The sequence below is a fragment of the Parus major genome, chromosome 9, assembly GCF_001522545.3.
Source record: "Parus major isolate Abel chromosome 9, Parus_major1.1, whole genome shotgun sequence".
In the NCBI taxonomy this organism is placed as follows: Eukaryota; Metazoa; Chordata; class Aves; order Passeriformes; family Paridae; genus Parus; species Parus major.
The window spans coordinates 22,973,206-22,999,605 of record NC_031778.1 but is presented as its reverse complement, the minus strand read 5'-3'; the positions used below and the strand labels follow the sequence as shown (position 1 = coordinate 22,999,605).

Sequence of the window (26,400 nt, the reverse complement as noted above, 5' to 3'; positions counted from 1 at the left end):
CTCTTTTGGGGATGGGGCTGTGTCAGTGGTGGAGCTGTGCTGGGCCAGTGTCACACTGTGCCCTCAGAGCTGTCTCTGCACGAGCAGTGCAGTTCCAGAGCTCTGGAGAAGGTCCCCCACACCCAGGACCTGCTGCCCAAGGCATCTCCTCAGCCCTTGGAACTCAGCCTCATCCAGAGCCAGGGTGAGCAGGGAGGGTCAGGCTGGTCTTAGGCAGGACATTGATATCATTTAGTGTTTGTAGATGGTTGAAAGCTGGTGCTTCCACCCTGTGAAATGTTCTCCTCCACCTTAGGTAAGAGATTTTTAGGACTGGAATGTTTGAACTTCCATATGGATCTATGGATTATCGCCACCATAATTTTTCAGAGAAGTCATTGAAGAACGGTGCTGAATGCTCCTTTTCTATCTTGTTATTCCTTCCTTTTTAAGTGTTTGTTATCTCCAGAGTGGATGAAATCTTTGGAGAGGATCAGCACACGGAGGAGTTCGTTATCACTCTTTAACCCTGTGAAAACACCTCCGTTCTGAACAAAGCCACCTTGCCTTTGATGTCCATGGGAGTCTGGGGAAAACAGGAGCAAGAGAGACTCTGGAGCAGAGCTGCTCCCTTTGGAAGTGTGAATCCATCAAAACAAAACCTTGGGACATTGTTTTCAATGCTGAGAACAAAGCATTTTGTTCCTGATTTTGCCTGATAGGGCACGTTGCTTTGTGGAGTTAATCTGGGGAGTTCTCACACCCTCGATGGGTGAACAGAAATCCTCTCTTGGAATATTACTGTGGAGATGCTCCACTTTTACACACCCCCAGTGGAGGATTCTTGTCACAAAATTCCACATCCCAGATGTTTGATAAAAGCAGGGATGCTGTGAATGCCTGCAGATGAGGCAGCTCCAAAATGCTTTTCTTTGTGCACCTGGAGTCCATGGCTGTAAGAAGAAGTTTGAGGTTTTTTCCAAATATTTTATCTTTGAATCATGATTGAATTAGAGTCTGATCATAGACTGAACATGAGGATGTTGGTGAAATAACCTATGGATAATGCAAGGATACTCACCCAGGTGCCTTACAGAGGTCTGGCTGTGCCATCTCTGGAATTTAATTTGAAATCTAAACTTTACCTAGAATTTTTACAGTAATGTTAATGGTTACTATAAGCACAAGCTAATTTCACTGACAGCAAGAAGTTTGGCTTCTCTATTTATTTCCTTTTATCTAATGCAAAGTACTTTTTGAAATAATCTTAGAAATTCCTTGTGTGAAGTAGCTCCTGGCAAAGATAAAACAAAGGTGCAGTTCTGTTACATTTAACAGGCAGAGAAATGCTTTATGAATATACAGAAATGATTAATGAATTTCTTATATTTTATTTTATTTTAAACGTGTCTAATTATGAGGAGAAAGAACAGACTGACACTTTTTTCTTTATATTAAGTCAAAATTTATATTAAGTTTTAAAGATTCCTTTTCCAGTTCCAGTGGAACTGGCTTTAAAATGACCTTTTTAATTCCTTGAGTTTAATTGTTGTTCTATGAATATTTGAATTTAATCTCAGCTGGAGAGGCTGAGGTCCAGGACAGTGGTGATACAGCAGAGATGACCCTGAAAGAGAGGGAAAAACCAGCACAGGAGCTTTAACTCCTTTCACGAATTCAGACAGATTTGCAAATAATTATTTTCATCATCTTCCTGCTGCATCCAAATCTGTCAGATCAACCTCTTCTCAGTTTGTGTGGAATCACATCGTTCCTGCTCCGAGCTGAAGCCTCATTAGCCTTCACAAAACAATATCAACAGGAAATGTCTGGGGTGATGGGACTGGAGAGGTGTAAAACTGCTGGTGGAAGCACAGACACCTGATAAGCCATTAATGAGATCATTAAAGACGGGCAAAAATTCAATTTCATCTGAAAATACGAGACTTGTAAAATGCTGAAAAATACATCAAAAAGCTGTTACATAGCTAAAAATGCTCAGGGAGTTTTGCATCCTAATGTGGGGCATTGACTGACATGCAAGTGAAGGAAAAACAGCAATATTAAATCAAATGGAATGGCAGGCTGCAACTTCTCCCATCCGTGGGAATATTTCATGTGGGAATTGTACAAGTATTTCGGTGGAGGTGCACAAAAAATCCCCTTAGGGAGACAGAGGTGCAGAGGCTGCAGGTTTGCTTATGCCCAAAGCTACAGCAAGAGTGAAAATGCAGCCTTGGAAAAGGAATTCCTCAATGGGAATAATATTTTTGGAATTATTGCTGAAAGTGTTCGAGGCCAGGTTGGACGAGGCTTGGTCTGTGGAAGGTCCTGTGGCAGGGGTGGGACTGGGTGGGCTTTAAGTTCCTTCAAACCCAAACTGTTCTGGGATTTATGACAAGATTTTATGAAGTTCTTAGGAAATTTATCAGGTTTAAATGATCTGGAGTGTGACAAAGGGATCTCTAATGCAAAAGCTTTAGATTAATGAATTTCTCTTACAGAATCAAGGAAAAAATTAGGTTTGAAGAGACCTTAAAGCTCCTCTCATTCCAAGCCGGTGCCGTGGGCGACTGACGGTGCTCGGTGTGGAATTCCAGCTGGGTGGAAGGTGGGAATCATCTCCTGAGCAGCTCATTCTCATCCCAAGGGACTCTGCTCAGGCTCTGGATCCATCAGCCCCCGTTCGATGCCCGCCTTGTCCATAATCTCTTGGCAGACTCCTGCAGCTAATCTTCCCATTGATTTTGGCTTAGGAACACCTGGAGCTGTTCAATCCCTAATAAAATCTGAGGAGCTCACTTTTCGAGCCATTTAACTCATTTGGAGGCAGAGCTTATTTATTTTCTGAGGAGCAATCGAAGAGCTCTGCTCCTTCCTGAGTAAAGGCATCGGACGGACGAGTGAAAACCGAGCCAAAATCCATCCAACCCCACCGAGCTCCAGCCCTGCATTTGGAATCTTTTGGGCTACTGTGCCTCTGCCTGGTTTTTTAACTCCTTTTCCCTCTCTTCTGGTTTATTTTCACGGTTTAAATTTGGAGAAAAAACTCCATCTCTCTTCCTGACCCGGTGTTTCAGGACGCTGCCATGATCAGTAGTGCACCACAAATCCCAAAGGATCCAGGTGGGAAGGAATGCCAAACTTTCTGATTGCCTTTCCCATTGTTTTTTGGGTTTCCCCTTTTATTATTTCCTCCACCCTACTCCAGGTCCAGATGTTTTGTCCAGGACTCCTGGCAGATTTGCTGAGGGGAAGCAACAGGTGCAAATTTTGGGTGTGTGCAGATGGGGTCACTCTCCTGTATCCCATGCCAGATTCCCTGGAATCCTGCTCAGTTCTTCAGGAAAGACAGAAATAACCAAACAACAAAGGCAGTTCAACAGGAAAAAATTCAATGAACTTTTGTCTGGTTAATAATTATTACTGGAATGGGGAGAAGGCTAAGGTCTGGAAATGGAAAAAACATGGGCAGAGTCCACATTTCCAGATATTTATTTACCTTTATTTATGTTATTTACCTTTAAATAGTGCCAGTATTACAGTAAAAATAATGTTTTCTTTAATTGTGAGTCCTTTGCAGAAAGCTCCTAATATCTCATTGCATAATTGATAAGCCCAAATCTCTGTCAGATAATGTCTCACTTTTCTATTTATTTAAATGATGAAAGATGGATTTTTATGACTAAGATGATTTAATGACTTTTTCTTTTGCGTTTTCTTAACCAGGATGACATTTAGACAAGGGAAAGGATAGAAAAAAGTCAGACCAGCCATCAATAAATGGTTTTATTGGTTAAATTTTAATGTTATTTTTAAGCAAATAATGAATTACTTTGACTAATAACTGCAGAGCCAGACATGATTCATTCCATAATTAGCTTGACAGTCACCATCAATCCTGTAGGTTTGTTCAGCTGATTATAAAACCTTGTCTCCTTTTCCCACATAACATCTTCCCAAGTTGCCTCCCATGGAACAGGAGGTTCCTGAGGAATCTCTGAGCAAATCTTTGGCAATTCCAGTTCTCCAGCCACTGGGGGCAAGCACCCAGCCCTGAGGTTGAGCCTGGAGCCAAAACGTGGGGAATATTGAGAATATTGACAGTGTGGGAGAGCTTTCAGCCTGGATCAGGGCTGGTTTTGTAGGAGAATTAAACCTGGAAGCTTCAGTTGGAAATCAGTCTCTCCTGGAGAACCGAGCCCAACCAAAGCACCAGCAGTGGTTGGGGCAGCAGCTCTGGGGGGCTGAGGTGACACCACACAGCCTTTAAGCACAGGTTTGACAAGAAATTGGATGAGAAGTTTTGACGTGTTCTAGGTCAGACAGGCGGGAGATTCCTCAGAGGAAGAATCCAAATGGAGCAGCTTTCCCACCTTTCAGCAAAACACCTCAGTACTGGCAAGGTAAGAGGAGATGGCCCCAGGCTGTGCCAGGGGAGGTTCAGGCTGGAGATCAGGAAGAATCCACTCATGGGAAGGGTGGTCAGGCATTGGAAGGGGGGTTGAAGTCTCCTTCCCTGGAGGTGTCCGAGGAATGCCTGGATGTGGCACTCGGTGCTCAGGGATCGGTCACAGGTTGGACTCGATGATCCTGGAGGACTTTTCCAACATAAATAATTCTATAATTCCATGCCCAGCACTAATGTCAGAGATGTGAGAAGATGGGGGGTTTTGTGCTTTTGGGAGAATGATTGCAACTCTTTCATTAATTTATTTACTTTTATTTTATGAAAATACACCCACATCCACTGAGATGCTGCAACAACTCCTGCAGATAAAATGCATTATCTCCCTTTGCTCGTACTCCCAGGGAGAAATCCTTGGAACCTTCCTGGATTTCCCACAGTAGCTTGCAAAGTGTTTATCCTATAGATGTGTCAGAGAATAAACATGTATTTTCCAATTAAAAAAACCCAAAAAGAGTACAGACACATTGGTGTGTGTTAATAGCATTTAACACCCGAGTTTGGCAGCGGTGCTGCTGCTGGGAAACCAACTCTCACTGCATGAACTCTCACTTCTCTGCAAGAAGAAACTCCTCTGGTAACAAGTGGTTCACAATCCTCACAGTGTTTTCATCCTGCACTTCACACTTGTGTTTGTTGACAGATTTGGAGCACTTTGTGGAAGCAATAATTGGCCTGGAAATACACCTGGCAGGCTTCCCCAGGAAGGAGCAGGAGTTTCACTGCCTGAGGTCTTCCATGAACTGCTAAAACCCATGGAAGGTGGTAGCAGGACTGCCATGTCCTTCCAGGAATGCTCTCCAGCCTCCCTGGAGCTTCGTGGGATCTGCTGGAAGCGATTTACAAAGGTCTGGAATGCCAGGACACACAGGGAATGGCCTCAGGCTGACAGAGAGGAGGTTTAGATGGGATATTGGGAGGGAATTGCTCCCTGGGAGGGTGGCACAGGGTGCCCAGAGAAGCTGTGGCTGCCCCATCCCTGCCCCATCCCAGGCTGGGCGAGGTTTGGAACATCTTGGTCCATGGAAGGTGATTCCATGCTGACCTGAGAAATCTGGGATGTCCTTTGGTGCAGAGGAGAGTCCAGAGGAGCTGAGCTGATCCATCTCCATGGAGGGATGTCTGGGATGGCATCCATCCTGCAGCACTTCCCACCCTTTGCCAGGAAAGAAGTCAGGACAGACTTGTCCAGGGGGAAAGACATCCAGCTGGGTTTTGGGGTTGTTTTATTTTGATTTTGGGAGGTTGTTGACATCGTTGTGTTGCTTTTTTTAAAATTTTAAACTCTTTTTGCTCAAAACCACAAAATCTCTATTCATGAATTCATAGAAAGATGCTTCAGGAATTGAATGCAACGGGGTCATATTCTGGCTGTTAATATTAAAACTTAAGCCTGGATTTGGAGATGCCTCCTAAAATAATGCCAGAAAACTGCACTTTTGGAAGAGTTGTTAATAATACAGAAAGAGTAAAATCCGTCCCACTTGAGTTATTTATATCGAAAGTTCCTATTTGAAGAAATATTTCTGAGGAAATTCAAAGATCCTGGAAGAAATCATAAATAGGTAATATTTAGATTTATTGCTGGTTGTACGGAATTAATACCTAAGAAACGGAAAAGCTTTATCTGTGCAATCATCAGACCTTTTTAAAGTGAAGAGAGATTGGATAGAAGTCAGTGGGAGGATAAAAATAGAATTATTATGTAAAATTGTTGTGGAAGGAAAATGAAATGCTTTTCCATCTGAGACATCCCGGTTTGTTCCGTTCACTGTGGTTCTCTTTCCTCTCCAAAAAAAAAGAAACAAAAACAAAACCAGAACAAACCTGATTATATTTCTTATGCCTGTTTTCACTCACGGAAGGTAATTTTAGGAAATTAATTTCCCTCATTAGGTTGTATAACTCAATACTAATTAACTGAAATGATCTTAGAAAGGAGAGGTAAGCTCAGCTTCAGATATTCAAGTGTTTCAGTAAGAATCCCTGGAACTTTATTATTTCTGTCAGCTTGGGGAATTTGGTTAAAGTCTGGTTTGAAGGATGGGCTACGAAATCTCTAATAAACATCTCTGCCCTGGAACACTTAAATGTTGTAAGGCTGCTCTAATATTCCTCTCACAGGTGTGTGACTGAATGAATAAAACTGAGTTTATACCCTTAAGTTAGGCCTTGTCTCAAGCTCAGACTAAAAGTCCTTATTTAGGGAAATAATTCATGAAATATAATTTGTCCTGAAGTGCTTCTGAAACCTCTATCCCTGTAACTAAAGCATAATTGAATAATAAAACCCCAGAATTAATCCAGATGGTCTTTTTGGTAATTTGATATTTTTCAGAAGGAAATAAACAAGAGAAATTGCACTTGGGCTCTTTGGGAGTGGATCTTGCTTAGTAAAGTCATGTGTAATAAATTAGAATATAATTACTTGTGTGTGGAAAATATAGATATTCCAATGGCTGTGAAATTGTAGTAAATTAAAGCAGAAATAAGAAATTGTATTTTATTCAAGTCAGAAATATCAAATCCATTCCCTCCTTAAATCTCAGTAAAAAAACCCCAGGTTTTCCATGACAACATAAGAAAAAAAACCCCATAAAATCAGATATTATCATCATTATAAGGCAGGGGAATGACAGGTTAAAACTTGAGGCCTAAAAGTCAATATCAAAGTGGAGAAGTTGATTAAAGATCTTAAAATACAAGAAATAATGACAAAGCTTCAGGAAAAGCAGGTTTTGCTGAATATGATTTTCAGTGGAAGAAATGGAGCCACAAGTGGAGAGCAGAACATTAAATAAATATAAGTGAGGAGAACTGGGAATAGAAAAAAGTGCAAGACAAGTTGGTGTGTTCCATAAAACATGAACAAATGCTTAGCAACATTTTGCAGTTAAAAAGCAGGATTTTGTTGAGCATGCACAGGTGAGGGATGTCTGTCCCCGTGCATTTGGAAATCTGCAGCTCAGATAGGCAATAAATTCATGTATTTGTTACATCCATGCACAAATACATTTGTATATGGACAAAAAAACCTCCCAAATTCAACTTAATAGATAGAAAAAAAGAAATATACCCTGATTTTTGGGGTTTTTAAAGCCTTTAGTTGGATGACAATTTTAATGAAAGGGGTTTTTTTCATGATATTTTGAAGGAATCAGCTGCTGCCTCATTGTTAATCTTCAATCTGGGCTGAAAAACTGAAATAAAAATATTGGTTTGCATATTTGCTGCCTTAAGTAACACATCCAGCTTCCTTCTAACCTCTTGCCTTGCTTTTGGCTGCTTCATATATACATAAAAGCTTGCCTTGAACATTTTAGCAGTTGTTAAAGCAGCCAGAGAGATAAAAGAAAGTTAAAGGACATACAAAGATTGAATTACAGCGTTTCCCAGCATTTGGATGACAAAGTTTGACCATTATGAGGAATAAATCAATTTGCAGGCGCTGTGGCCAGCGAGCTGAGGCTGCAGCTGAAACTGCTCCACTGGGAAATGTGCTCAGAGATAAAAGGAGTCATATTTCTTATTTTCTGTGGAGAAACATGGAAGGGAGTTTTGGAGACCAGCAGATATGCAAAATTTTACCAGGAAAATGAGAAGGGAGAAGAGAATGTGAATTCTAGTTCTAAAATTTCCCAGTTACCATTCTAAAGATATTTCCCATTCTTTAGAATTTTAAAGTGAAATATGTACATTAATTACAAAAGTTTGGTTATTTAGAAATTAGGACAAAGTTTCATATTTATTGGTCTACCGTATTTTAATTTTAAAGGAATTCTCCTAATGAAGAGTCCCATGATTAATGATTTTAATTGATTATCTTAATGATTCTGTGAAATGAGGAGCACCATGAGGAGCTGAAGGACATCCCCTGGTGCTCCTGGAGCCAAGAGCAAATGGCATGAGCTGCTGTGGAACTTCTCCTGTTTGTTTTCCAAGGTCCCAAAGTGTCCCTGGAAGGAATGTCCTGGAGAAGGTTTGGAAATCTGGTCAGTGCCTCATGATGTGAGTGGAAATTTTCCTCTTTTTTTATCCCCTCGTGTTTTCTCCTTCCCTTTTTATTCACCACCAATCTCTAAACAATTGCAGATATTCCTAATCCTCCTCAGAGCCACTTCCTGCCCTTACCAAGATTTTGTCACAAAAATGAAGAGTTTAATCCACCATGAATCCACCTCAAATGGAAACCACTCCATTTCCTCAAGCTTTGGAGCGTTCTGGGATGGGGTGAGCTGGAGATTCTCCCCTCCTGCAGCCCCCACAGCCTGGAAGGAGGGGAATGGAGATGGAAATCCAGCATTTAAAAGTTCAGTGTGGTTACTCAGGCTGGGGGCCGTCCTGCCCACTTGATAAATCAGGCACAAAGATTTATTTTCTGTTGCTTTATCATCATGAATCAAACCTGAAAAAGACCAAACTCGGGGATGGCACAAATCAATTTGTGTGGTTCTGGCTGTAACGAGAGAGACAAAAATCCAGGGGGGGCTTTTTTATCCTGCTTTCCATTTCAGCTGAGTGTGTGCTGCTAATTGAAACCCATCTCCTGGCTCCAGCTGGAGCTGCTCCAGACCAGAGCAGGGGGAGCCAAGGTAATGTCTGCTCGGATTTGTAAAGCTTTAACCTGCCTCAGACAGCAGATGAGTCCTTTCAGAGCACACCATCCATGGGAGCACTTACAAATGTATTTCCACATGTCAGAACGCTCTTCCAGCCTGGTGCAAGAGCCTGGATAAAGACTGGATAGAGGGAGGGAGGGAGGGAGGGAAGGAAGGAGGGAGGGGAGGGAGGGGAGGGAAGGGATCTGGAAAAAGGAGCCACCACTCTCCTCCCAAGCAGTTCAGATTTGCTTCTCTTCTTGGGATAGACCCCTGTACTCTGAGAATCACATTTGGTGGTTCCATAGGCTGCTCCTCTCTGATATAACAGAATCCCAGAATGGTTTGGGTTGGAAGGGACCTTGAAGTTCATCCCATTCCACCCCCTGCCATGGCAGGGACACCTCCCACTGCCCCAGGCTGCTCCAAGCCCCATCCAGCCTGGCCCTGGACACTTCCAGGGATCCAGGGGCAGCCACAGCTTCTCTGGGAAACCTGAAATATCAGCATAAGAACTATTTGAGATGCAGAGAGTTTTCAGGGTAAATCGTGGTGCTCAGAGTGAGGGGTTTAGAAACCAATGTCCTCTGCATCTCAGTCTAAACCCTAACAGCACAAAACATCAAAGTTATACCCCCAAAAATCTGTCTGGCTGCTATTTCTAAGGACCCACTAAAACATTCTGACTTCAGTTCTACAAATATTTCTCTCCTGATGTGTACATGGAGTTCATTAGTGACTGCCTGGGAGTAAAACCTTGAATATTTATCCATAGCCTAAAGCCCAATAGTCACATTCAGTGAAATCATCTCGTAACTGTGCACTGGTTGTGGTTGCCCACATAATTGGGAGAGATGGTGAAATCCTTAAGTGCTTCTGTGAGCTTTGTGTCAAAGTTATTTCATCAGGAATTTGTCTTTGGTGTTGTTACAGACCCGGCTGGAGCCCCTTTTTTAGAGAACAGCCCTCATTTCAGCAGAGATCTCTCTGATCATCCCCCTCTGAGAGGAGATTTCCTGCGTTAATTGGACAAACAATGACATTTTGAAAAATTAAAGGGTTTGGCCATTCCAAAAATATTTTGAGGGTATTTTGCTTCCACAGCTTGACCTAAAAAGTGCTTAACTTGCTGTGCTGCAATGCCATTTCTTTGGGAATTTTTAGTGCAGTTTGGAGTGCTCTGGATGTCTGATTCCAGCATGGCCTGTCAATGCTCCAGGAGAGGAGTATTATTTTCTGTTCCCAAACCATTCCAGTTTAATTAAAGAAAACCAGCTTACACTTCCAGCATGAAAAACATCAATACTCAAAACCAGGAAAATCCCTATTCCTTCTCCACTTAAGACTTTGAGACCTAATGGGAGCTGCAGTGGCACAAAATGAAAATTATTCAATTTCTTGTGGATAATTTCAGAAACAATTCACTCAGCATATTTAAGTATATTTAAAAGAAGGTGATTTCAGAAGCAGCACTCCCTCTGAGCAAAATATTGTTCAGTGCAAGATGATCCTGCTTGGGTGGAGCCTTGTGGGTGTTTTAGAAATGTTACTGTCCCAAGATGTTTACAATTCCTTTATCAGGTGGTTTTCATGTCTGGAAGAGGCGTGTGACACTTATTTTTAGGTTCTGTCCTTTTCTTTCTCTCCTTGCAGCTCCCCCAATATCGGTGTTTCCTTAGAAACCCTGGCTGTCAGCTGGCATCATAAAAATCTGAGATGACACCGAGCTGGCTTTTGGGGGAGGTGATTCTTGTGCAAACAACGTGTTTTCTATTGCTGGCAAAACTCTTGGCTTTAATACTCATCCCAAAAACAACAATTTCAGTCAAGATTTAGGAGAGGGAGGGGCCCTTCTGTGCTTCCCTTTGCGTTCCTGGTTGAGCACGAGGATTACTCCGAGGAAAAGCTCATTGCTATGCAGAGGTAGAACCTTTTTAAGCCCTAGGTTGATGCTGGATGGATGTGTTGTCATGAGAGCTGCATGCTGGGCTTGCATAACTCTTTGGAGGTGTTTATGTACGAGCTCTCCCAAGGGTGATGTTTTATCAAACCTTATTACAGAAGTGCTCTTCTCTGCAAGCCACCGAACGCTGCGGGAGCATTAAAATGCGCAGTTGTGTCTGGTCAAGGATAAGCAGAGGCTGTGTTTCATATTCATGGGAGAGATAACTCCAAGAAATTTCCAGAAGGTTTTATAGGAGCTGCAGCTGTCCTGTGCTGTGGTCACCTACAGGGACCTGAATTAGAATCTCAGAATAGTTTGGGATGGAAGGGAACTTAAAACTCACCCAGTGCCACCCCTGCCATGGCAGGGACACCTCCCACTGCCCCAGGCTGCTCCAAGCCCTGTCCAGCCTGGCCTTGGACACTGCCAGGGATCCAGAAACCCCAGCCACATCTAGGGATTTCTGCTGTGTCCAGGAAGCCCTGCTGCATCTTTTAGTTCTTCCTCTAACAAAAAATGCAGATCAGAAAGAATCAGAGGGAAATACTTGAGCAAAGGTCACTCTGCTGAGCTGCTTTGAAACTCAGATTAAAGAGCAATGATAATCCCATTCCAGAGGAGCCACAGATGCTTTAATTCAATCCTACAAAGCAGGGGAGTCCACACAGAGCCTTCAGGAAGTTTTTGGGTTGCAGGAGATGCTGGTGGCACCTTGAGCTGCCTCCTTGGGCACAGAGAAAAGGGATGGGATGGTGATGATGGGGGAGGTTGTGTGGACATGGAGATGCTGAGGAAGGACATCCCATTCCAGGACAATCCAAAACCTCACCTAAAGGAAATTGCAGCTTTATAGACTTGAGATTTTATTTATTTTGGCTAATTTGGGCAGTGATGCTCTGCCAGCCCTGGTGGGAAGGGGAACTTGGTGCCTTCTTCTTGAAACCCCTGAGGCCAAAGGAGGAGATTTTTATTTTCTGTTTGCAGAGTTCAATTCTTCCCTCTCTTGAATCACAAACCTCAGTTCATTGATGGGCCACAGCTTCAGGGCCTGCAGCACAAAATCTCTGCCAGTGTTACCAGGTCAGATCTGCTGTCCTCTATTTATGTTTATTTTATAACTGAGCAGGAAGGGTCAAGTTTGGTCCGTGGCAAAGGTCATTTTTCTGTGAGTGGACTTTGATGGACTAAGATACAAAAGGTGATAAAGTTATCACTTTGAAAATGTCTCTTGTTAGAGTAGAAATATTATGAATTCATTCTTTTTTTTTGCCTTGAATTAAAACCCACCAAGTGCAGCTATCTTTGGTTCCCTTGTCTGACACGGCTTTGCCAGTCTGTAAATTTTCTTTCAAATTAGCAGCCCGAGTTTTCTTATCAACCCTTAGCCAGTTGCAATTACTGTCACTCTTTTCAGCACAGTTAATAGGTTTGTGCCAAGCAAACTGAAACTTTTGTCAGGAATTGTGATTTTTCTGAGTGCCCTGAAGTCGCTGATATTGTTTTAAACATAAGAGCTTTTCCAGACATGGGGGTGACAGGCAGAGCCAGACTTTGTTCTCTGACTTCCCAAACTGCACTGGACAATTCAGCAAAAGCTGAGGATGTGAAGGATTCATTTTCCCCTTATTTTTGTGAGGGATTATATACACATATATATAAAATATAAACTTTATTTTTTTTCTTAAGAATACAATTTAAAGTAGAATAAGCAGAACGCGCACAAAACAGCTTTTGAAAAATGTGTGGTACAAATGTAGGGTCTTTTGGGAATCAGTGTGATGCATCTAAAATGCTGTTGAAAATGTTAATTAATCCCACGTATCCAGTACAAAAGAGAAAGTTTTCATAATTAAGAAATATATGGAACTAGGAAGAAAATAGATTCAGATGCCAGGCAGCTGGATTTGCCTTGCTGTGTTTTCTCACAAATATTTTTGGGAAAGGATCTTTTATGGGAAAGAATCCTATAGAGGTGCAGCTATTTCTGCTGACAAGAAAGGTGGTTTCAGCTCTTTTCTGGGGGAAGTGTCACTAAGGATGCTTCACATCTCTTCCTGGTGTTTCCTGCCAGTGAATACTTAGACATTTACCAGACTGGGGGGTTTGGAGGGCATGGGAAAGGGATCTATAACATCTCTGGGGAGATGTCAGAAGATCAGCTGCTGCTCAACCCAGAAAAGTTAGGGGTGGGACCTCTGTCCATAGGGCTGAGCCAGGCCTAGCCCCTTTCATGGGAATTTCTGTAATAAGTGAGGGTTTACAAGGGATTATTTTCTGAAAAGGAGCAAGCTTGCCTGATTTAAGAAGAACATCCTTGATATGGGACAATGAGCCAGAAGAAGTGAGGGCTCCTTTGTCTCTTTCCTGTATTTGGCTGTGGGAGGAGGGAGTTCTCAGAGGATTATTTTTTTTTTTTGCTGAACACATATACAATACTGAGGGGGATTTCTGTGTCTTTCCAAGGTTTTCCAAGCTTTTTGCTCCAAAGGACCCGAAGCAGGAGTGGGCCCTCTCAGAGCAGAGTGGGAGAGCAGGCCTGAGGCCACCTGCCCATCGTGTCCTTCCTCTGGCAGTGGCCAGCAGCAGATGTCCAGGGCCAGAATAAAACAGCTGGCCACACACTGAGAGAGAATTCCTCTGGATATCCTCTCCCAGCCTCCAATAATCTGCTGTTTAAAGGATTTTGTGGGAAGTGGCAGCTACATCACGGCCTCTAACAGCCCTCAGTGGGCCTCCCTGCTGCAAAGTCTGCCTCATTATCCCCTTGCACAATGGGATGGAAAGATTTGAATGAGCAGAAATTCCTTCCTTTTTCATGCTGGTTATACCACCTCCAAAGCATTCTAATGGGATTTATCCTGATTTGACAAAACTGAGGCAAAGCTGGAGCTGGACCTCCCAATCCTCATTACTGGGGTCTCTAAATAGGTGTTTGCTACCAGGGCTCAGCCTCCAAAGGATAAAGGACAAGAGTTGCTGTAAAAAAAGATGCTCCAAACTGCTAAAAATACGTTGTTCTGGGGTTTGAAGTCACATTCATGCTTCCAACAGAGAAATTAATTTGGTTGTCCCTGACAGAGCCTTTGCTCCCTGTGGGTTTCTCCACAGAACCGTTTCTTCAGGGGACAATTAAAACCCACAGTGCTGGGAGTGAGGGAGAAGGGGATGGACACAGAGTAATAATAGCAGGGCCCCAAATGCTCCTTTCATTACTTCCTTCTCTTCAGATCTCCTTCCTGGCCTGTCTCTTTGTTTGTTTTTTGGTTTTGTTTTCCATCAGCAGGATCCAGTCTCTCCCTGAATATATTTCCCCGAGTAACTTGCTGGAAATAGCCCTCATTTGATCCTACACAAAATGTTTGCATGGGGACCAAAATCCAACTGAGTGAAGAACACTGGATCCAAAATATACATTTATAAAAACCAAATAAACTAAAAAACAACCTCCCCTCAGCAAACCCAACCCTCAGGAATAAAAGTTCCTGCTGATACCCTGTTTTTCCCTTTTTTCCTTCCCTTCACTCTTAGTTTTTTCTAAATGCAAAGTGGATAGCAAGAAATTCAGGATCAGGCTCCCACTGTTCCTGTAGAACCATCAAAAATATTTGTTCCAAAATTTTTGTGGGGCTGTTATTAAAACACAGGAGAAGTTTGGGAAGTCTGGTTGGCCCCAGGAGAGTGGAGCACCCACCAGGAAGCTGCCCAGCCTTGGAGGAGGATTTCCATCTCACTCTGCTACTCCAACTCTTTAAAAACCCCATTCTGCTGGATTTTTAATTCCTGATTTTAAGCCAGGCCTTGGGTGAGAAATTATTAAAGAAAAGAAGAAATCTTTGCAACTTGAAGAGTAAGATTTTTACCCTCTTGTGTTCCTTTACACTTTTCTCATTTAAAACCTGTGTGATTGCCCTTCCTGAGCTTCCTGTGGTCCCAACCTCTTCCTGTGCAAGTCTTCCTCTACCACCTCAGCCAGATTAATTCATGGATATTTCCCATGCAAACATCAGCACTGGGTTATCGAGGTTGTTCTTCAGAGCTCAGCACCAGCAGCTCCTCGGGGTGGCAGCCCCTGAAATGGCCTGGTGGCTGTAGGGGCTGTTGATTTATCATTTTTTCTGCTGTTTGCATTTATAAGTAGAAATGCTTGCTTTTTTTTTTTTTTTATATTTCTTGTGTTTTCTTGGGTTTTTTATTGCCAAAAACCAGCGTCAGTGGCTACATCAAATGAAGCTGATTGAGGCTGGTGAAGTGTGCTTGGCTTGCATTTTAATAGGAATATTCAACCTACAGATGGGCTTGGAGAGAGGTCGCCTAAGTTCAAGTGAGAATTTTCAATGCAGATTCGTAGATTTTTGAAGGCCAGATGGCACCACTGGGATCATCTTGTCTGATCTCCTGCAGAACACAGGCCCTGGAATTGCACCCATTCATTCCCACTTCAAGCACGACGTTTTCCCTGCAGATGTTTGACTTCTCCTCTGTCAGGCCCAAATTTGAGGTGACCTCACACCGATATCAGTGCTGTTAATAACCCAAATTACTGGAACATTAAAGGGAAAAGCTTGCAAGGTGTCCCTTGGAATCTTGTTGGCTTGGTTGCAATTCCTTTTTAATTATTTGTTGTAAGATGGATAGAGCTGTATGGTTGTTTTCAGGAGTGTTTAGTAAGAGCTCCAGAGGGAGGATCTGACAGCCTTGCTGTGATGGATTGGAGAGTCAGATCAGCATATGGTGAAAAGAGGGAAAAGGCAAGAGGGAAAGCCAAACCAGAGCTCTTTTTTGAAACACCCTGGAAACTGGGTTGGTGACTAAATAAAGCTTTCTCGCCACCAAAAGTACAGCAACAACAGCAAAAAATTTGATCTGAAAATAAATCCTTTTTTTTATTTTTTTTTATTTTTTGCAGAAAATCATCACATTTTCCTTGTTCACTTTGGGTGATTGTTATTTTTCCCAGCAGGATTTCTCACTTTCCTGGAGAAACAATGTATCTGTGAAACTTTTTCCAAAAAAAAAAAACCCTAAACCCATTTTTGTTTCTTCTCAGCTAAATCCCAGCATTGCTGTGTCAGCCAGCCAGGACAAACATTGCACCAGGTATTGTGAGCCCAGTTCCCTGCTCTTTGTTCCCCCAAAAAGGCATTTTTTTCCTTAGAATTGTCTTATTTGGTCTGACAGGAGCTCGGCATGCGAATAAAACATCCTGTGACATGAGTAATGATTGCAGAATCAGATGTTCTGCGTGGAACTGGTTTGAAGTAGGAATAAATAAAAAAAAATAAGAGGGGAAAATATTGTTGATGCTCATTTTGCAGCATTGGCTGAAATGAGTTGTCTTGGAGCTGGCTCAGAGCTGGGAATTCCAAATTTCCCACTTGAGGTCTGGGTGTTTCAGCAGGAGGTGAAATGGGCAATGACAGGATGGCAAACAGGGACAGGAGCTGGGCAGGGAGGGTGGATATTGGCAGGAAAAGGGGTGAGACAGATCTTACAAGGTGTTCAGGAGATGGGTCACCAACATGTTTGTGACTCATCCCTCCTCACTTCTCCTCCCCCAGGGAAAACATTGGACTGTGTGCTCAAAGCTGTGGAAGGAGCTGGCAAAACCCAGACCTGCAGCTTCAGCCAAAGAGGGACCCAACCAAATCCTGTTGTGGTCATGCATCCTATCCCAGTGTCCTCTCTCCAGAATCCTGGAATTGTTCAGGTTGGAAAAGCCCTCTGAGATCACTGAGTCCAGCCTGTCACCAGTGTCCACCTTGTCCCCAGCCCAGAGCCCTGAGTGCCACATCCAGGCCCTCCATGGACACCTCCAGGGGTGGGGACTCCATCACCTCCTTGGGAAGCCCATTCCAATGCCTGACCACCTTTTCTTTCCATGGGGAAATTCCTCCTGGGGTGTGTGTGAACATGTAGATTGTGAGCTGCCTGTGTTTTCTCCTAACTTCCAGGGGACAAGTGCTAAAAGCAACAAATAAATAACTGCACACAACTCCACAAACCTCATCCTCAAACGTAGAACACGTGGAGGACGTAATTTGGGACAGTGTGGGAAGGGACAGGTTCTTGGTGGAGATCTCCAGAGACAAGCAACAAACCTTTCCTGACTGTGGCCAGGAACACCTTGGTGTTCCTCGCTTTCTTCCAGGTCAAAATGACTTTAATTTGCAATTCACTGAATCATCTGCAGGGTCTGGGAGCAGTCTGTGTGCAGGAAGGACGTGCCATGGGAGGGAGGAAGAAAATCCTGGGTGTTATTGCGCAGTGTTTACAGCTCCTGACAGGATGGCTTTTAGGAATGAAGGTTTCGACGTGGCTTAGCACACGCACGCTGTAATTTGTCTGTCAGCTCTCCGAAAGTTCATTGGCATTGTCAAGTCGTGTTTAACTCAGTGGGGAAATATGGATTTCATCCCTGGTGATTTCATGGAGCACTTTGATAGCCTGGAGGTTTCCCATTACAACCACGACCTCTCGTCTCCTCCCCACCTCCTCGGGAATTACTGCACCTCTTGGTAGGACTTCAGCATGCAAAGCACCCAAAATGAGTCAGGAATGATTCTGTCAAACTGTGGGTCCTGCCTGAGAGGATTAAATGTCTGATTGTTCAGGAATACCTGCAGGTCTGGAACCTCTCTGGAGGTGAGTAGGGGTCATAAAACCAAAAGAAGGGCATGGACAAAAATCAGGGTTTTCCTTGGCAGGAGATGGGACGTGCCAAATATAGCAGAGAACTCCACTTGCTGTGCTGGGGCATGTCCAGAGATGTATGACAGGGATATTCTGGCTCTTTTCTTCCCCTTCTCATTTTTAAAGAAGAATAGGAAACTCTTTGCAGCACTGCACCTGCTGGGCTTGGCCCAATATCAACAGAAAATCTCCAGATCCATTGAGGAGCCCAGGCCAGAGGTGCCTCTGCCTCTCCACAGCTATTGCAGGCTTCAGATGGAGACCAATAAACCTTCTGCATCTGGAGAACATTTAATTTTCCATGCTCAGCCTTTTAGTTAAAGGTGCTTCCAGACCACATTAACAGAAATAAAAGCTGACAGATTAAAAGGAACTCTGTTCATTTTGGAGGTGTGCTCTGAGCTAAAATAATTCCCGGTGCTGATCCTCCACTGTTCAAACCTGAGCTGTGCAAAGCACTCTCTGTGTGGCTTTGGATAGGTAAATATTCCACATAAAAATAAGATTGTTTATATCAAAACAGTTTTTATTATTTCTTTTCCATTCTTTTGCCATGCTGTTTTTTTTTAAATCTGATTTCATGTGCACATACATTATTTTTATGATGTTGTTTTACCTGGTGAGTGAAAAGGCAATTTTTAGAAATTAAACTTAGTGCTAACAAAAAACCTGCATTTCTTTGTGGTACAAATGAGCATAATTACAGTAAAATACTGCTTTTAAGAGTGTTCAGCTGCTGCCAGCGTGCCTGACACACAGCAGAACTGGATACATGTTCTGCTCCTGGAAAAACAGACAGGAGACGTGGATTCTGTTGGGTACAACTTGAAGACACCTTTCAACCATCAGAAAACAACTTTTAATTATCAGAAGCCAACTTTTAACCCTCAGAAGCCAACTATTAACCATCAGAGGTCAAAGGGCATGATGCTGACAGTGATTTTTAAGCTGAAGCTGGGTTAATTTGGAGGAGGGGAAGAATGGAGAAATACTTTCAGTTCCTGGAAAAACAGACAGGAGAGGCGGAATCTGCTGGGTACAATTTGAAGACAACTTTCAACCATCAGAAAACAACTTTTAATTATCAGAAGCCAACTTTTAACCCTCAGAAGCCAACTTTTAGCCATCAGAAGCCAACTTTTCGCTATCAGAAGCCAACTTTTAACCCTCAGAAGCTAACTTTTAGCCATCAGAAGCCAACTTTTAGCCATCAGAAGCCAACTTTTAACCCTCAGAAGTGACAGGGCACCATGCTGACACCGATTTTCAATCTGAAGCTAAGTTGGAGGAGGGGAAGAATGGAGATGATTTTGCTGCTGGCTGCAGAGAACTGGCTGTTTGTTAAACTCCAAGGGTAGATCATTCCCAGGTGTTTTCTGCCTTGCTGTTTGGCCCAGGCAGAGCTGGCTGTGCAGTATGGGATGTGCCAGGCTGGATCACGGCTCAGTCTCCAGCGCTGCTCATCTGGAACACCGCGTGCTCTTGATGATGATCACTGAGATGATCTCCTGCAGGTTTGAGGGGATCCCACCCTGACAAGCTGTCACAGCAGCCCTGAGGACAGGGAGGAGAGCTGTGTGAGGATGTGACAGACACGAGGACTCCTCCTGAAAGCCCTCAGGGCAGGACCAGCTGCCGCAGGTGGAACGCTGGAGTTGGATATTTCCTCCCAGGCTTCTCCAGAGCCTCAGCAGAGCTTTGCCAGGATGTGAAGAATGTTTGTTCATCTCCACTTTGTTGTTCCTCTCTCACTCCAATCCCTTTCCAGAATTCAAGAGTGGAAAGAACCCTGAGCAAGTCATAATAATAATTCCATGGCTGTCTTGGTAATGCTTCCATAATTAACATTTGTCCTTACAGATACAATAATTCCCTGTAATGCAGACATAAATATTCCATTTTAAATAGGCACCTGAATTCTGGAGATGAGTGGTGTAAACTTTAATTATATTTCACAAGTGCATTTCCCTCTTAATCCCATATTTTTCATTAGACACAAAATAACATTTCTGCTCATTTTGGATAGGTTGTTTTTTTTTCCCTTTGCTTTGGTCTGTTTAAATACAAAAAAATGTGAACAAGTAAAGGAAAGCCTGTTGACTTAGACAAATTAAATATGTACAGAGTAATTCATACAGAAAGTTTAATTTTTTTCCCTTTGTCTCAATAAAGATATGATAATTTTCTGAATCAAAGTCTTAAGCTTCATATTGCTACCATCTCTTCAGGAAAACAAATACTAGATTCATTTGAAAGTTATTATTTAACATATTACAAAGATTAATCTCTCAGTTGTTATTGAAAGCTGATGTTGAGTTTCGGTAATTCAAAGAAATATAAATACAATTGAGGGTCTCTGTTGATGGAATGTAGGCTTTGCTTTCCAACCAGGATTTACCTGCTGATCTCATTTTTCCATGTAGGAAACCAGAGCTGAGTTTGGGCAGAAGTGGAACTTGAGTTTTACTCTGAAGGTGCATCCCTGTGAGTAGAAACATTAAACTGGCTCATGGAATTCATACAAGGACCTGGAGTGCCAGGACACAGGGAGTGGATTCCCACTGCCAGGGGGCAGGAATAAATGGGATATTGGGAAGGAATTCCTCCCTGGGAGGGTGGGGAGGCCCTGGAATAGAATTCCCAGAGCAGCTGGGGCTGTTCTGGATCCCTGGCAGTGCCCAAGGCCAGGCTGGAGAGGGCTGGGAGCAGCCTGGGACAGTGGGAGGTGTCCCTGGCACAGCAGGGGTGGAATGGGATGGGATTTAAGATCCCTTCCACCCAAACCATTCCAGGATTCCGTGATTCCCTGAGATAAAAGTTTAGCCGCTGTCTAAAACGATAAATCAAAAGTTCAGACTTAAAGCAGAAATTTCTGTCATTTCTGGAAATAGACTCAAGAGTTTAACGTTGCATTTTTGGTTGTTTCCAATTGACAGATCCTTTTTCTCTCCCTCTGTTTATTGAATATTATCTCTCCATTCTGCCTGTCATGGCAGTTCCTGGATTTTGTGATTCGTAGGCTTTGGCAGCATTATTGACTTAAAAAGTTCCTGTGTCCTTCACATTCCATTGTGTTCAAGTCCCCAGATAAGTTCATGGTTATATTCTATAGATCTGATCCAATTTATTTCAACAATAAGATATTGCTTGGAAGGAAATATATCCTGCTCTCTATCTTTAGGAAGTACCTAAATGTGTTAAAATCTGAGCCTAACTATTTTTCACAATTAGGCTGATGGGGCTTGATGCTTTTCTGAGGGAAAAACTTGAGAAATATACACAGAATAACAAATCATTAGATGTGATAAGCCAGGAGGTCCAGTTTTCCTGATAATTTGTCTTAATTATCTTTTGTGTGGTATTTTTTTTTTTTACTCTGGGCTACTTGTTTATATTGGAAATAAAAATAATCCCTCTGTCATCCTTGGATATTCCCAGCAGCCAAAAAAGTCTTTTCCATCTATTCCCCCTCATCTCCCCAACCCCTGCAGCCAAGCTGCCTTCCAAGGTATAATTAATTTATAGTTTGTACCCCAAGGAGGAAAAACTGAGTGCTCATCAGTGTGATGTTCTATCACTTCAGTGCATTATTTTGGGGGATCTTACTGTGTTTATTCCAATACCCATGGCAAACAAACCTGGATTCTTTAGCCTTTGTTTCCTTCTTGAACATAATAAATCTAATTCTGGCACTGATCGTGTTACAACCACTTTTTATGATGGAAATTCAGACAAAAAAGGGCCTGGTTTTGGTGCTCCCAGCATAGCTGGTGGGAAGGGAGGTGGGAATCCGCTGAAATAGTGAAATACAAAATATAATGCTCAGAAATTGGCTCTGTTCTAAAAGAAAATCTGAAATGTATGTGTTTTAAAGCGCTTTGTGATGCAGAGTTTCTGCACAGGGCAAGAAAATCTGCACAATTCTTGGTGCCACACTTTTTCCCTGAATTTCAGCTCCTTAGCTCAGAGTATCAACCTTTGTGGGCAGTGGCAGAGCAAAAATCCCACTGCCAGCAGCTCCTGTTGTATCTGTCTGCACTATTTTAGCAATTCCAGGTAAGTTTGTGAGTAATTTTAATTTTACAGGGACTGAAAGGATGCTTTTTCCAAAAGAGTGAATATTGGTCCCGTTTTCATCCAGAGATTTTTATTCATTTTATTTCTTTTTAATTTGGCATTTTATTTTCTCTTCCTGTTCCAAACTGAGCTGTCAAAAAACAGTGTAGGGTCTGGGAGGTGTGCAGGGAGAAGGGGAAAAAGTCAAATTTTTGTGTTCTTTTATCTCCTTAATTTACCAGGAGACTCCATCTGACCCAGGACTTCAACAGGGAGAAAATACATTTTTAGAACAACACAGGAAAATAAAGAAAATGGTAACTAGTTATTAAATGTGATATTTTGGTGGATAAGACTAAAATTATATATATATTCTATACATTCAATTAGAAATATTAAATAGCTTAATGCTGGTGAATTGTGGTGAGATTGTGAAGAACAGAAATTCTCAGCCAAAAATGACAGAATTTCATGTGCCTAAAACTTGGGAAATTCTCCTTAAAGAGGACGTCTGAAGTCATCAGCATAAACCTGATGTTTGTTTTTCACAGTGAAATGTGGTATTTTCTTACATTCTCCTCTGAATACCAGGGAACTTTGTTTGTAATTAATAATTCTTGGCATTTTTGCCACACATTTTACTGCTATATCTATAGAACTGAATTTAATTCAACCTCACATTAGGAATACAAATATATTAAATCCCTAAGTCATGGTTCTTCTTCTTTTTTTTTTTTTTAACTCCTCACATGCATTTAGTAAAAGCAACATTTCCAAAATTCCCATCTGTTCTGCATGTAAATCCAGCTAATTATACACTGATTGACAAGGCTATAAAAGGACATTTTTTGGGGAGATGATAGGTTTGGGAGCTGCACTAAAAATTCCCAGGCGGAGGCATTCTGCAGTTTTCCCATGGAAACTCTATGTGGGAGTGAGGGAGATACAAACCCACACAACAGAATGTGCTCTGGCTGTCACCCGTGCCGTGTCAGAGAGGTTTTGGGGTTGTTGGGGTGTGTTTATCCAGGCTGGGGGAAATGGGAGTGTGGGGAGGGATCAATAACCCACAGGGAATGACGGTGAGCAGCCCTGGATCCCCTGGATCAGCAGCCATTCCTCAGGATCTGCCCTTGGCTTGAAGGGGAGCTGGAGGGGTCCCAGACAGATGTGGATGGCCCCACAGGCACTTATGGGATCAGAGAATCCCAGAATCCCAGAATCATTGAGGTTGGAGAAGCCCTCCAAGGTCATCAAGTGCTGGATGCCCTCCTTGTCCCCAGCCCAGAGCACCGAGTGTCACATCCAGCCCTTCCTGGGACACCTCCAGGGATGGGCACTCCAGACCTCCCTGGACAGCCCCTCCCAGTGTTTATTCACCCTTTCCATGGGGAAATTCCTGCTGCTGCCCACCCTGAGCCTCCCCTGGCCCAGCCTGAGCTGTTCCCTCTCCTCCTGTCCCTGTTCCTGGGAGCAGATCCCAAACCCAGCTGTCCCCTCCTGCCAGGGACTTGTGCAGAGCCAGAAATTCCCCCTGATCCCCCTTTTCTCCAGGCTGAGCCCCTTTCCAGCTCCCTCAGCCCCTCCTGGGGCTCCAGCCCCTTCCCAGCTCTGATCCCTTCCCTGCACGTGCTCCAAGCTCTTTATTCCCACACGTATTTCCATGGACAGCATCATATCCAAGGGATGATGGATTTAGCAGCTGAGCTGCAACAATAAATTCTGGGCATCAGCAAACACCTTGGATTTGAACCTTAAATGCTGAACTTTTGTCTAAAAATAGCCATGGTGTAAGATGAGCCACTCAGTTTCTTTTTAATAAATCACCCACTTTTAAAAAAAAAAATTATTTTCTGTTTCTTTGTCCTTTCTGTTCTTCCCTTTTTATTTTTTTTTTTAATCTACGTAAGCCACTTTTACTCTAGACAAGGAAGAGGAGAGCTTGTATTTGAAATAGATTTATGTATGAGCAGGGCTATTTATGAGAGAATCTGGGAGAAACATTACCAGAAAATTTTGATAGAATTGGAAGGAAAATTGAACACAGAAAAAGGTCAAACCCAAAGCAGACAATTTCTTAATTGTATTCTTAACAAGGGTAATTAAGCACTGGAACAGATTAATAATGGATGTGGTTCATGCAGCATCAGATATGAGGAGCCTTAAAATAAGATTGAATCCCTTCCTAAAATGCCTGATCTAATTTCAGCACGAGTTATTGGGTTAGATGAAGGCACCAAGAAATAAAATCCCAATCTGTGGCACAGAAGAAATGTTCACAATATTTCTGATGGCCCTGAAACATCTGATTCTGGAAAAAATCCACCAGGAGAAAATCCAGTTGTTCTTCTAATGTGAAATGTGAGTGTAATCAGGTTAAAAAATTAACATATTGCCTAGACCACAGAATAACATTGGCTTTGTGGGGTTCTTTTAAATTATTTTTTTTTTATTTGTTCTTTTGAAGATTATAAATAACGAAGATCAATCTGTATTTTATATTTTCTGATTTCACAGTGTTAATGTGATGCTCATTGATCACATCAACAAGGAATTCCTGGCCATAGTTCCCAGGAGTTTGTAGGGAGTTTTAGGTCATTTTAATGGGATTTTGAGGATTAATTTTTAACACAGAGGGAGGAGACAACAGAGTTCAAATGCTGCACAGATGCTGCCACAGATCCATGTCATGGCCATCCTGCCATTCCTTGTCCTTCAGTGAAATTTGGGGTGCACAGGATGCAATCCTGGAGCACCGTTTAGCCCTTGTGGGAACAGGTAAATCTGGGAATGATGCGTTCAGGGAATGGTTTTCCATGGATGGAATGGTCCATCCCCCTGTCCAATGAAATTTGGGGTGTGTGGGATGCAATCCAGGAGCATCATTTAACTCCTGTGGGAACAAATAAACCTGGGAATGATGTGTTCTGGGAATGAAGGGGTTTTCCATGGATGGAATGGTTCATCCCCCTGTCCTTCAGAGGGTTGCACAGGACCTAATCCAGGAGCATCCTTTAGTCCTTGTGGGAGCAGCCAAATCTGGGAGTGAAGTGCCTTTCCATGGATGGAATGGTTCATCCCCCCTCAGGGGGCAGCCAGAGCTCTGCTCCAGATGGGGAATGTCAAGCACCTCACAAGGTAATTAATCCCCCCAAACTCCCGTCTAATTTAATGAGTTGTAGCTCACAGAGCAGTGTCAGTAGGAACCAAAACATTGGCTAAGGTCTGTGGGGAGCCCTATATCAGGGAAAAGCACCACGAATGACTCCTGGAAGTCAATCCAAAGGCTTCTCTGAATTTTGGATTAACGGGACAGCTCCTGGTCCCTCCTCATTGCTCTAAATGTTAACTTCACCCCTCTGCCCTGAGGGTGAGCGAATGGTCCCTGTGCCAGGCATGGCTGGGAGCTGGATCCTTCTGACAGTGATATTCCCAATTTCCAGCCAACAGAAAACTGGGATCTTTCCCTCTCCTTCCCAGGAATTTACACTTCACCGTTTCAGTGCTCTTTAATTTTGCTGCCGCCCTTTCAGGGAAGTGTAAATTGTTAAATTTGGTGGATTTGATGCTATGAAATCCTGTAACTGATAATTAGACTCCAGCCTGGAGTTTCAACCCCTGGCTCCATGTTTTCAGCCAGTTTTTTCCCTCTGAATTCCATGAGGGTCTCAGTGCAATAACAGGAGCGTGCTTCCGAATAATGCAACTTCAGGCCGAATGAGACTTTCATTTTTGCCTTTCTTACAACCAGGGATACAAAAATATTTGTGTTTTTTTTTTTTTATCTTGTAGCCTTTAATTTATACAAGGACCCTTAATAGCCAGTGCTTAGCCACCAGGAGGCTGCATTTATTTAAATCAATATCTAATTAGCTTCCTTTCACTCCAGAAATTTAAGGAATTTAAGCAATTAAGTTTGGGTAATGATATCCTCCTGTTTGCTTTTGTTTCTGCTTGACTAAATTTTGCCTGTAATCAATCATTTCTAGACCCCCAAATCACATTGATTTCTTTAGTTTGGTGGTTTACTTGTGTGCTTTTCAGGATATTTTAAAGGATTTTGAATCTTTCCTCTATTCTTTAATTTTTTTTTCCCAGCTGGTGGAAAATGAAATTAAAGGATCAGGAGAGGGATTTTATGGATTCACAACACAATGCAAAGGTGAGATTTCCTCTTACTTCTTCCTGGAAATTGCTTTGATTAAAAAATAAAAATTACTTCTGTGCAAAGGAATATTTGTAAAATGTAGCAATCCTTATTCATAGGCAAAACAGAATATTTTAGGAAGTTTTACTGTGGAAAATTACAAGGAAATCCATCCTATGATAATTTATGTAGTACTGCATTTGATAGCAGTAATTTTTAAACCATTCAATAAGTTAAAATCTTATTTCTGTTTTTACAAGAAGGACCTGAATGTAAAAATATGAGGAAAAATGTGTTTTCCCCTTTCAGTATAAATATTAAATATATGAAAATTCAGGCCTGGGACAAAATATATTTCCTGTGCTCTTTGTAAAGCACGTGAAAGGCCTCACAATAGAGGCCCATTAGGAAGGATGATTCCCTACGTGGGGATTTGTGGGAATCACAACTTTCCAGGAAAAATGGAAGTCCTGGGGTTTGTTTTTTTTTAAAAACATGAAAAATACAAGCAACCATT

General features: G+C 42.5%; 1 long non-coding RNA gene across 1 annotated transcript; it reads left to right on the top strand.

The window, feature by feature from the left end:
• Nucleotides 1-970: 970 nt before the first annotated feature.
• On the top strand, nucleotides 971-20,297 carry LOC107209066. The gene is made up of 6 exons (XR_001523415.2): nucleotides 971-4,385; nucleotides 5,091-5,295; nucleotides 8,390-8,455; nucleotides 16,038-16,087; nucleotides 16,549-16,697; nucleotides 16,942-20,297. It is a non-coding gene; the product is annotated as an uncharacterized LOC107209066 (long non-coding RNA).
• Nucleotides 20,298-26,400: the final 6,103 nt, after the last annotated feature.